General features: G+C 44.5%; 1 long non-coding RNA gene across 1 annotated transcript in view; it reads left to right on the top strand.

Annotated features, from left to right (window-relative positions):
- LOC136991652 (uncharacterized) overlaps positions 1 to 9293 on the top strand; it is a 140840-nt gene extending 131547 nt beyond the window's left edge. The window contains exons 2-3 of the long non-coding RNA XR_010883858.1: positions 8450 to 8994; positions 9185 to 9293. This is a non-coding gene — a long non-coding RNA (uncharacterized lncRNA). The remainder of the gene's footprint in view (positions 1 to 8449; positions 8995 to 9184) is intronic.
- Positions 9294 to 12473: the final 3180 nt, after the last annotated feature.

Genomic DNA, 12473 nt, shown 5'->3' on the forward strand with positions numbered 1-12473 from the left:
GTTCCCAACTATGGGAGGGGAGGGGTTTTGATTTTAAATGTTCTGAATAAACTGTAGAAATAGTCTTAAGTCAATAACCATTCAAACTGTTGTAAGGAACATTGTCAGGAAGGAAAAAGCCAGTGCTTTCCTACTGCACGTAGGAACCAGCCCATGGTACTGACAATATGCTAAGGGAGCTGGTAGAGAACAAGCTCAAATGCAAGCCAACCATGTGATGCTGTGGCCACAAAGATATGTGCTATTTTGAAAGGTATTAACAGAACCCATCATGTGGAGGTCAACCTATTCTCCCTGGCACTGGAGAGGCCCAGACCACAGGTCTGGGCTCCATGCTTCGAATTAAGATGTAAACACAGGAGGAAGTTCAGAGGAGAGCAACAAGATTGATAAGAGGTTTAAAAAAACATGACCTTTAAGGATTTTTTTTTTTTAGTAGGATTTGTTTAGTCTAGAAAAAAATGAGGACAGCCATGACTTCACATGTGAGGACAGTGGCTGAAAGGGTACGATGATCATTGGTTCTGTTTGCACAGGAAAGGACAAGATATAATTGGCTTTATTTGCAGCAAAACAGATTAGGTGAGAGCTTAGGAAAGCGCTATCCATAAGGAAAGGGAGATGCTGGAACTGATGTCTCAGGCTTTGGGATCTCCATCACTGGTAGTTTCCAAGAGTTTAAACTAACACACAATGGGAATGGCATAGGCAGAGGTCCAGAGAGGTGCACTAGGTTCTCTCCATATCAACATTCCTTTGCTTAAACCCTTTCTCAGACTTTGTTGCTTTGGCGGTGGTAGCAGAAGGCATGTTGGACTCTAGTCTGGTTGCTAAAATGGAAAACATGCTGATATGTGGGTATGTTTGCACAGAAAATGTTGATAAGACAGGAAATATGATATCGTTGTCAGAAAAAACAGCCAAATGTATTAGATGTTCTGCTTCAAAAAAATATAAGGAAAACAGATACTTTGGCAAAACACAATCTTTCATTAAACAGATGATTTAGATGGAAAAATCTGCAGTGCGCTCTGTAGATCAACAGACCAGAAAAATCACAAGGCATCTGAAGCATAATTGCCTGATACTGGAAGTGGTTGCTTTTCCCCATTTGGGATTAAGTAGAGATAATGTAGCAGCTCTATATGAAATGGAAAGATGAGTAAAGAAATTGTCTGGGGAGACTGAGATTAGTTTCACCTGCAAAAAGGCAATACAAAAATGGGTACCCAGAAATGCTCTGTGCAATAACTTGCCAAATTAAGAGGGAAATGGTATCTCTCACAAAGTCAAGGAAGGACTGCGGTTAAGGGATGAGAATCAGAAACCCAGCATTCAAAACTGCTAGTTCTCACAAAGCCTGCACTTATATGTATTCAGTCCAGGAAACTGGTTAGTGGGATGTGAAACTACCATATGTTTTTGCAGATGCTACAAGTATGTGTGCTTTCCTTGTGTATATATGCTTTATACTAACTTTTGAAAATGGGTCAAAGCCTTCCACTGCTCCAGGAGAAAAACTCTTGAGAATTTACAGATCTGAGGTGCTGTGATTAATGTTTCTGAACAGTTATTACACTTTCCCCTATCGAGGCTTGGAAAAACAGAGTGCAACAGGAGATCCACAGCAAAGATCAAGGCAGACACATCTGCCTGCCTGCGAGATTTCACGCCAACAAAATGGAGGAAAATTAAAAAGCCCAGGCCAGATCTGATCCTTGCTCCAGGAGTGCAAAGAGATCTGAAAGGCAAATATTTATGCATGACATAAAAACACCACAGAAAATCCTATGTTTCCTCTCTTTTCCAGTCCCTTTAATATCAATATGTCAAGAGAATATGAAAGAATGAGAGCTTCTTGTTAAAATGTGGTCTTGAGTTTGTGTCACTTCACTTAAGAGGTGGTTGTAATGTCTACCTCTGCCCAAGACAGCTCACCAGCTGCCCGTCCAAACACTGTAAGTCCCATTCTTACAGGTTAAATCATCCTGCAAGTGTGGGAGACTGGTGACCATAAATCCTCAAATATAAGGTTTTTCCCTAAAACTGCCTGGAGATCTGCACACTGAGCCACCATCCTTCTGCTGGGAACAAAGGATGAGCTATTGTCATCATTGTGTTTCTCTGAACTTCAACTTTCCAGCACAAATAGCCCCAAACCACTCTGAAGTGGGGGCAATATGGCACTGCCAGGTGATTGTACACTGCCTCTTAATACAAAGTGAATTGTGCTGTCTATGCTCCATTACTCAGTTCCAAATTACAAGCCGTATCTAACAGAAAGCTTGTGATGTCTCTATAGTTTCAGAAACCTCATGGTAAAAGGGTCAGTTTTTAAATATAGTGTTTTCCAGAAAGACTATCTTAAAAATATAGTGCTGTTCAAATCCTCTGCTTCCTTTAATGCTATTTTCAGGTTGTTTTTTTTCAAATTAAACATTAGGCTCAGCAACATGCACGAGATGTTAGATTAAAGGGCCAAGTCTTGGGTTTCCCGTGTTGGGCTAAAAATAGCTATTCCCTGGGTGGGCCAGGTGAAGTCCATCAAGGTCATTGTTCCCCGGCTTCCCTCAGCTTTCTGGGTGGGAGAATAAAGATGCACAGAGAGATCTGACTGGCTGCTTCCAGAAAAATCTGGCCAAAAGCACTGGGCCACATCCTCTGTGGAGGTAGATCAACATTGTCTGAGTGGCATTTCTGGAACCATGACTATTTTCATCAGGATCAGGCCTTTTACATATGGTAAGGAAGTGGTAAAGATCACAAAGAGAGGGAAAGATATACATGCATGGCAATAATTGCAAAAAGCTATGGGGTTTTCCTATGTAGGTGGTGTCATTTTCTCTAAAGAATTAAAGCGTGGCTTTCCCGGCACTCTTTCCCTTTAAGAATACATGCTGAGCAATGCATCCAGATAAGACAACAAGCACAGATGCCCAGAGGAAGAACAGTGTTGTTGTGAAGACACAGGCCTAAAAGGCAAAATGTCTGGATTTTATTTGCAGCTCTGCCACAAACTTCCTGGATGATCATAGCCAAGTTAACCAGGTCCATTTTTTTCAAAAAGTGTATGTGCCCTTTCTGCATATGCATGAAGCATACGTTCGCCGTTCAGAGCTTTGTGCAAAAGTCCAAGAAACGCAAAGCTGCAAAGAAACACTGCCGCCCACACATTGCCCTCTTTTCCCCAGGCGAAGGGTGACGATCCAGTAGAGTCGCTGGATCGCTGTCAGACAGGATTTGGATCCAGAAGCAGAGAAGAGCATCAGAGCAGCCATCCTGCGCCAGATCAAAACCCACCTAGTCTGATGCCCCGTTGCTGACAGCCATTGGCAGCAGGCGCCTGGGGAAGAAAGCAAAAGCAGGGCAAGCACAGGATGACACTTCCACTCTGCTCTCCCAGTCTCTAACCATTTGAGGCACAGTGACTTCCTGGGCTAGGAGTGGTTCATATGAACTTAGTAACCCTCAAAGGATTTCTAAATCTGGGAGCATGAGTAGTCCAGGACAAGTTTTTAGGGCTCCTTGGGACTTTTAGCTTCCTCAAAATGGGACTCATTTCTACAGCTGTACGTCAGACCTATTGGGTCACGCACGGCTTTTGTAGCTGCTACAAAAGTGAGCCTTCCCATCACTGTGTCAGCTCCCTGACTCTCAGGAGGAAGTGATGCTGCCTGCCAGGGAGTTGAGGCTAAGCACACTGATGTTTCCTCATGCTTTGGAAGGGAAGTCTGGAGAGGATTATTATTGTGCTGTATAGGAGCTTTGCCAGCACAATGCCCTGTAATAATAGCTACTCTTCCTTCAGGTCATTAAGTTACAAATTTTTTAGTACTCTTGCTCATGACAAGTAGATCCTGGGTTTAAAGAGATGTTTTCCTCCTCTTTCCTTTTTCTTGACTTACTAAAAATACTTTGCAGATTTTCTTTCTTTATTGCAGTGTACCCAAATTTCCCTGTTGTCTCCTTCCACATCTCTCCTCAAAAGAGCCATAAAGCTGTAAGTAGATAACCAGCATGGACGTGCCAGGACTCTGTGGCCCCAACTTGTGGGGTTCGTACATCTGGGCTCAGTAGGTTGTTAATGTGGCTATATAGCTTCAGAGAGGAGATGGTTTTTGTCCAGTTGGCTGAGAAGGGGGTCAGATTGACATGCAGCTGTTCACGTTGGCCAGTGCAGACATGCCTAAATTCTCCTAACTTACTACTGGAGGGTACTCAGATATTACAGTGATGAGGGCAGTCTAAGAACCTGTTTAGACCAGAATATAGGTTTCAGTGGCAGTTTTCTGGCTGATTAATTGGGTGACTTTGTGCAAGTCCCAGCTTGCCATTGCCCTATCCATTAAATGGGAATAGCAGCATTTACCTGCCTTTGTAAAACACTTTGAGGTCTACGGATAATCCTCCTCCTTTTTCCCACCCACGATGATGGGACCAAGTGGAATCTTATGACACATTGAATTTCTGTGGTCTAGTGTTTGCCAAGCATTTGAGAATGACTCTTTGGTTAGAGTTTACTATGTCTGTGATTGCCATGTGATTTCTCATGGAAGATCCTAGTTGAAATCAGGTCACTGTACAACCAAGATTGCATAAGATTAGGACAGAAACTGAAGCAGTCATCAAGACTCTACAGATGTATGGTGATCTAAGTGTCAGGCCTGGAGTACCTACAAGCAGTAACCACACACATCAATAATCTCATCAATAACCTACAACATTTTGTGGCTCAAAGATCTACAAGCATTTAAGGGTGGAAAACTAAACCTGAAAAGATTACTATCGAAAACCACATTGTTCTCTCCATTAGCCAATAAGCTGTGTATGCAGTAGACACAGTTAAAGAAAGGCATCTTTGCTAGGCATTCAGAGACGTCTCACAACATGATGTTCAACATTTTGAATTCAAGGATGCTGTGCTGCTGTGGACAACTGATTCTCAACATTATTGTGCATAAGGCTTCCCTGGAACAGGGTGTTTTCTATTTCAGTCCCACCTGGCATGTTGCATTTTCTATTTGAAGAGATTTTTCACCATGCAATGAGTTAGCCTAGCTCCATTACCTCCATTGTGATCCTTCACATGCTGAAATCAAGCATGTGCATTTCCATTTGCAAGATCAAGGCTCAGGACTGTAAATTCAGAAAGCTCTATTATTTTCCGGTATAATGCAAGTATCTCCCTTTGACTTACAAGATAATTTTCTTACAGCCTCAGCATCTTGTAGGACATGTTTTCTTCCTTCCTTGGATTTTCCTTGACAAGGGATGTTTTCCCCTGTATTGCATGCACGTCCATTCTTATATCTCATACCTAGCAGATCACATAGGGATCTGTTACTGAGGTTATGCTAATTTTTACAATGACCTGAAAGAAAACCTAAATCATCACAAATAAACCTTACAGGTGACTTGGGAACTGAAGACGGGAGTAACTAATTAAGAAAACAGGTTATGGATATACAGAGATCTGGAATATTTGGTAAATTGGACCCAAGACATGGAAGGTCATGCAGGCAGGAAAAGAGACTGCAAAATGGACTTAGAGCAGGAGGGACTATCTCATAATTGTGATAAAGCTCAGGGAACCATGAGGGGGAATCAGCTGCATGCGAGCTCCCAGTGCAACCCGACTGGCAGTCTGCAGGAGAAGCAAGAGCATGCTGCACAAGAGCAGGGGAGGTGAGTTGCTTCTGTAGATGGCATGGATGAGCCTGAAACAAGGATACTGTGTCCTCTTCTGGTGCGCACAACCCCTAGTGAGCATTGCAATGCTGTAAAAGGTTCGATGAAGAGCCAGGAGAATGAGCAAAGATTTGTGAAACAAACCTTTTATATCAGGCAGCTTGATCGAATGGGCTTACAGAAGAGAGGCTAAGGCTTGATCACAATCTCTACATACTCGCAGGAGGAAGAGAAATGCAAAAATGAAGCGGATGTATACAGAAATCCTATGGCTGAAACTCAAAGCTGAACATTTTTAACATTCTTTTTGAAACAGGAACAGTAGCTAAATTCAGAATAACGCTCCAAGGTCTGTAATACCTTCTGAAGTCCCAGCACGGATCAGGGCAGGCATTTAGAAAGATAAGCTGCAGTTCAAAGAGGAGTGAACTGGAGGGTGTCCGATAGCCTTTGCCACGTGAGCTACCACATTGCATGGTCCTTCTGAGTCCCATAGTTTGTGAACCAGTGAGTGTTTTGGACTTTTCTTCAGCCACAGTAATGTAAAAGACAAATCCACCTTCACACCTTACCAGAAGAGGACAATTGTCAGAATTAGTGAAGGTAAAAGCATTTGAGAGGGAATAGCCATTTAAGACTCTCTCTGCTCCAGACACAGTTCTGGCTTCAGCTGCTTCTTCTCTTGTCCTTTGCCTCTACTGTATCGTTACAGGATGACTGTATCAGAATTACCTGCTATCATTTCCTCTTCTAAATTGGGGGGGAAAAAAAGACAAGTAACATAAAAAGAACCTGTCACTGAGCACAAATAAAAGACTCTTCTATGAGATGCTGAGATTTATCTGAGTAGCATTTAGGCCCTTCTGCTCTGAGTGAAGATAGGGGAGTGTGGGATACTCAACATCAGGCTGGACTGAACCCAGTAGGTGCATGTTTCATGAGTCCTATTAGATACCATCTGTCCATACACAAGCCATGTTTTACTTATAAAGTAAATTACATTACATGGGCTATAGTGTACATTTTCAAAGGGGACCCACCTTAAAAACATTTTGTTTAATAAAATAACTTAATTAGAAGAGAGCTTCTGGCTGATGTGGTTGAGGCTGTGATAATTTTTCCTTCTCAAATCATTTTCTCTGTTTATTATACTTAATTATAGTGTAATTATGTATCCATCCTCTAGGCAAATTATGCAATCAGAAAATGTAAGTGGTTCATTTGCCACTGCAGTTGGGACCAGTGTTTACATCCCTAGTATAAAATATGGGCATCATTTCTATTATTTATAGTATATATGTATACACACATATATAAAAGACATTTCACACAGAATGAAGAATTGGTGTAAAGATTTTATTGACAGTCATTTTTGTATCATCCAGCTACTTAATTTGTGGCCTACTAGTAATGAAACCATCCAAATCTCATATTGGCAAAATCTTTACACCTTACCATGAATTTGCTCAAACACAGAACATGCAACTGAGGAACATGGAAGTTGCTCAGTTTAGCTTTAATTTTGGGAGGATGATGGTGATGATGATGATGATGATGATGATGATGATGATGATGAGCTTGTTTTCATTTCACTTTCTTATATTCAGGCCAGAATTTCTTATCACAATGAGAGAGAAAGAAACCCCATAGTATCCCATCACGGGGTGTAGGAGATTTGAGTTCAAGTCATGGCTTCAGAAAAATCTTGTTTATCCTATGTGTTTTGTGAGCTTTCTAGCCATGGCTACATTGACTTCTACAGGATAGGATATTCTCCCTCTTGTTTTTCTTGCCAGGAGTTCACAGATCTTTTTAGTCACAGTGAAAGATAAATCCAAATGTCCAAATCTTGAAAAACCTTTCAAGACTGAGGGTTTTTTTCCTTCTTTGGCCAGATCTCAGCAGGAATTCAAACTGGATTCCTTCTTGGTAAGTTCAGCCTCTTTTCATGTGCGTATTTAGCAGTACAGAGATGGGGCTCTTCACACTGAAGGAGTAGCAGGGAAAGGAAATGCATCCGCCGGTAAAACTCAGCCCGGCTCTGCTGGCATCGAACGCTGGTGTTTATTACAGCTGGCAAAGAGGTGAGCTGTCCATGTGAAATGGCAAGCCTACCTAACTGTCACCAGGCCAGCCCCAGAGCTGATGTAAAGCTGGGTCGCTCTGTTTGATCTACCCCAGCTGGGGAGCGGGCCCTGCCTTCCACCCGGTCACTCATCTACATAGTGCTCTCCCAAAGCGTCTCAAGAACACACCTTCGCGGGAAACAAAAGGCCTCTCAGTGGTCTAGCTTGCACCTTGTTCCCCGGAGGCAAGCTGGTATTTTTATGAAGAGCCAGCTCAAAGTCTCTCAGCAGTGTAGGCAAAACTGAATTTTGCCACGCCGCAGCTCAAGGGCCAGGACCTGCCTGGGAAGAGGTGGGGAGGCCAGGCAGCGCGGGGACAGCAGGACCGGAGAGGTGGGGTGCAGCCGCCACACCCCCCGCCGCAGTCACCTTCCCCAGCGGCCTCGGCCCACGCAGCTCCCCAGGGCTCTGGCAAGGGCAAAGCAGGCAGCGGGGCCACAGCTCTTCTGTAGCCCTGGTCGTCTGCAGCCCTGGGCACCATCTGCTGCACCTGAGCCTAGCTCCAGCGCTCTGATTCCCTGTATCTGCGTGCCTCACCTCCCTCTTCCCCCTTGACGCTGTAGGAAAGGGTAGCTGATAGACTGAGATCAGCAGCCTGGGAGGGAAACAAGCTGATTTCTGCTCATCCTTGCCAGGTCTGCATTTCCACCATCCAGAGAGCGGCCTCCAGCACCCTGCCCAGCTTCCCACCCTCGAAACATAACCACTGCACCGTGCCTCCCTCCCGCTGGGAACGGTGCTGTCAGTTGTGGTGTCCGAGGGAAAGGCGCTACCTCTCTGCCAGCCTGCAAGAAAGCTGCGGTGTGGAGAATCAAAGCCCAGATCCAGGCAGATAGCCACTGGTAACCTAACAGCTGATAAAAGTCCAGAGAGATTTGCAGAGGAGCTGTCAAACGCCCCTGCGCAGAGGCTGTTGCTCCATCGGGCCCCACTGACCCCCAGAAGAGCCTGCATGGTCATTGACACGCGCAGGTCGGCCAAAACAGCAAAGTGGAAATCACCAAGCCATTGGGCCATGGCGGGGCTGGAAACTCCTCACACGCAGCAAGTAGGATGAGCTCGTCCAACAGCTACCAGTGCAGGTGCCCAGCAGCTACGTGGAGCGCTGAAAGACCACAAGACCACACACTGACTCAATCGATGGAGATCCCCCTTGAGCAGGATGAGATGGAAGTTGTAGGTAGGTAAGATGTTTTTGTTTTTTTCCCTGATGTTATCCCCATTTTTCCAGGTCCCAGCTTCAGACAGTTGTCTGCCATCCACTTTGGCTAGACACTGAGATGCTGGCAATTTGCTGATGTTACTGTCATGAGGAAAAGTTGCTGTACAGAGCTATGAGTTGTCTGAACCTTGTTCGCCTTTTCCTGCAGTGATTTTTGCATGACATGAAATAGGTTGGGAATCGAAGAATGGCGCCATGACTGATTGACCTGCTGCCCGAGGAGGATTTGTCCATTATATTCTCACTTGTTTTTTGGGTGTGGCCTGAAAGGGAGAGTTTGATAATGTCAATAAAATCTTTACACCAAATATTGTTGGGGTTTTTCCATGCTTTGTTACGAAACCTTTGATTTTCTCATGCCCTGATTTTTGGAGTATATACCTTAAAAAGCAATACGACAAATGTCTAGCTTCTAGGCAACACTTTCCACCTGTCAGTTTGTAAATGCTCTAGAAAGAATGCTGTATTTAACTATATTTGAGTGACAAGGAAACTGTGATGCAATTTGCCTGAGGTCAGCTGGTAGTCTAAAGGCAGGGCTAGGAGTAGGAGTCAGACTGCTGGAGCCCCAACCACTGTGCCATTCACAAGCGGGTCTCCTCCATACCTTCTGTCCATTTATAGTTTTGTTTCTCCTTGCTTTCCCACGTAAAAACAGAGGGGGAAAAAGAGGGGGAAATTAAATGCAGCCGTTGCAAACTCTAACGTTGGCGTTAGTGGAACCTGTAGCCATATGAAAAGTGACTGAATTGGGTCCAGTACTGGCTACCAATTCTTAAGGCGCAATCAGCTTATTACAGAGTGCACTAGTTCAGAAATCAGCCTAAGAGCTGATAACCCACAGGTCTGAGGGATGACCCAGACAGTGAGAATAAGGGTCACCATTCCTGATCTAGGACTTAATCAGTTGGATTCCAGCCATCAGAAAACATAGCCTCTTATGGGAAGTCTGACATAATTTTATATCTTGCACTACTCCAGTGAAAGCTGTCTTTGAGAACAGGGAAGACAGAAACTACACTTGGGAATGAGATCTATGTGATACCCTTTTAAAAACCTTTGGATGATCATATAATGCACAGAATCAAAGCCATGAGCAGCTTGTTTTGGTGTGTGGATCGAAGCTATTATCAGTGAAATGAAGTCTGTGCACCCTATCCATAGGTGGGTTTGCACAGTCAGTGTGAAGGGGTCCAATCCAGCAAGTTTTGAGTAACTTCCATTCACATATGTCATCTTAACAGATGCTAATAGGCGTTAATGCCATGCTTAGGAGCTCTGCTCATGGCCTAGACTAAGTGCTGTACGATCATGAAGTGGAGAAAGTATTCTAATCCCCAGCCTCAGGATGGGTATGTCTGTGCTGCAAACAAACTTGTAACTGAAACAGCTTCCAGCCAGCTAGCCTGGGCAAAGCAGATGTTCTCCTGAATGGCTCAGCTTCAGAAATCAGGCCCGGGGCTGGTTCAGCACACACTGAACTTCTGGCTCCCGAGGGAACATCGCTCCGATATCTGAACTGTCTAAAGTTAAAGCTAGCAGAAGTAGATTTCCATTCACACCTTCAGTTTTCATGTCGACATGCCATAATGACATGAGGCAGCAGATGGATACAGCCAGGGGAGTACAAGCAAATGGTCATATTTGGACATATTAGGCAGTGGGAATCAGCTCACTTATTTATTCAACCCCTCCTCCACAGTTACTCCAGCTGAGAAATCACAAGTCAGTGTCAGCAGCTACAAGGGACCAAACTGAAAGCTTCTCACAAGTGAGAACAAAAGAGGGAACAATGGGCTTTACCCAGCTTTATTGAACTTTTTTTAAAACAACCACTTCCTGTCCCATTCTGCAAAACCCAGATCCTGCCATTATAAATTACTGCTCCAGTTCTGCTTGGGTTCACAGTCTTTAAACTCCCTCTCAGAGGTAGAGCTGACACCTTTCACCTCTGGGGAAGGACTGAACTGCAGGCCTCCAGCCAAAAGCCTGTGTTACTGGCTTGAAGTAAAACACACCTTTCAATCATCTATGGGACATGTTTCCCAGATGTGCTGGAATCGCTGGTCCCTTTTGCTTTGGCTGTGAAGCTATTGCTTTGCATAATAGAAGGGAGAGACACTCAGGCCATCTGGTAGGCAACGCTGTGTATAATTTAGGTTGCTTCATTGGCTCTACCATCGACAGCAGTAGAGTATATTCCTTCATGTTTCCCTTGACCTCTTAGCCCTTTGCTACAAATGCAAGGTCAAAAGCAGCTGCTGGGGAGTAAATTGTATTCTGAACCAGGCTGCAGAGTTTTTAGGGACACCTCTACATGTGGGCGGGCATCAGTCACAACCAGGTCATTTCCCAATTCTGCATGAGCAAAGGGATAAAGAAGTTAGTAAATCCCTGCAGGAAAAGATGGTTAGTATAAACATCATATCTGCAAATTTGCCTTTCCCCTCCCAATCAGAGGGGAACCCAGCTCCCCTCTAACAAAGCATGGGGGCTGGGATCACATCACCTGGGCAGCCACCAATGTTACTGCAGTTACTGTCAGTGTTACTGCAGTTGGCCAGGCAGGTCCCCTTCATGCATGCTACAGGGTCATTGCCAGGGTGGCTGAGCCCAGTCATGTCCTGCTAGCAAAGAGCTCCTGAGGGCAGCGCAAGAGCTACAGCATCCCCAAGGGACCCACTTCTTTCAGAGATCAAGCTACCTTTTTATTCCCGTTGGTGGTTCTCTTCCTAGATGGAAAAGATACCGGGAAAACTGCACCAGGGAAGCTACTATTTGTTGCCATTCCTCTATGTCAATTATTTGGGCCTATCCAGACCTGTGCTCTTGTTTACTTGTGCTCTTGGCAAGCACAGTCAGGTTGTTAAGGCCTTGATGCTGAAGTTTACGGCTTAAATCAGTGGGATTATTCATGAGTTCAGAGATAACCATGTGCTTTTATACTTGGCTGGAACAGCGTCTAAAGCTGACAGCTGGGAGTCAAAAGCTCTGAGTCACCTGGGTCCCTCCTCTCCTTCCTGTGTGACCAGTCTACCTGTGTCTGCTTCCTTGCCTGCCGCATAAGGAGAATGACAATTGCTTTTATCTGATGGTTCCTTTCAAATGGCCCTAAAGGCCTCTTTTGGTCTGATGAAAATTCAACAGAAGCTGGACTAGCATGGAAGAGTCAGTAGGATATTTAACTAATGAAAGCGCTGGAGCTCAGGAAAGCAATTACATCCTGTCTTCCTCTCCACGTTCCCACACAGGTTACTCAGAGATTGCTGGAAAATCTTCTAATGGCAGAGCGGAGTGGAAGGCTGAGACAAGTCCCTCTGAGATGAATAAAAACTCATGTGGTGGTGGTTTAGGGGCCCAGTATAACTGATCGTTATGTTAGCATGTTCCCAGCAGTAGCTACACCTTAAAAGAGGCATGGTTCAATTAAAAACTAT

Source organism: Apteryx mantelli, chromosome 3 (genome assembly GCF_036417845.1).
Source record: "Apteryx mantelli isolate bAptMan1 chromosome 3, bAptMan1.hap1, whole genome shotgun sequence".
Lineage (NCBI taxonomy): Eukaryota > Metazoa > Chordata > Aves > Apterygiformes > Apterygidae > Apteryx > Apteryx mantelli.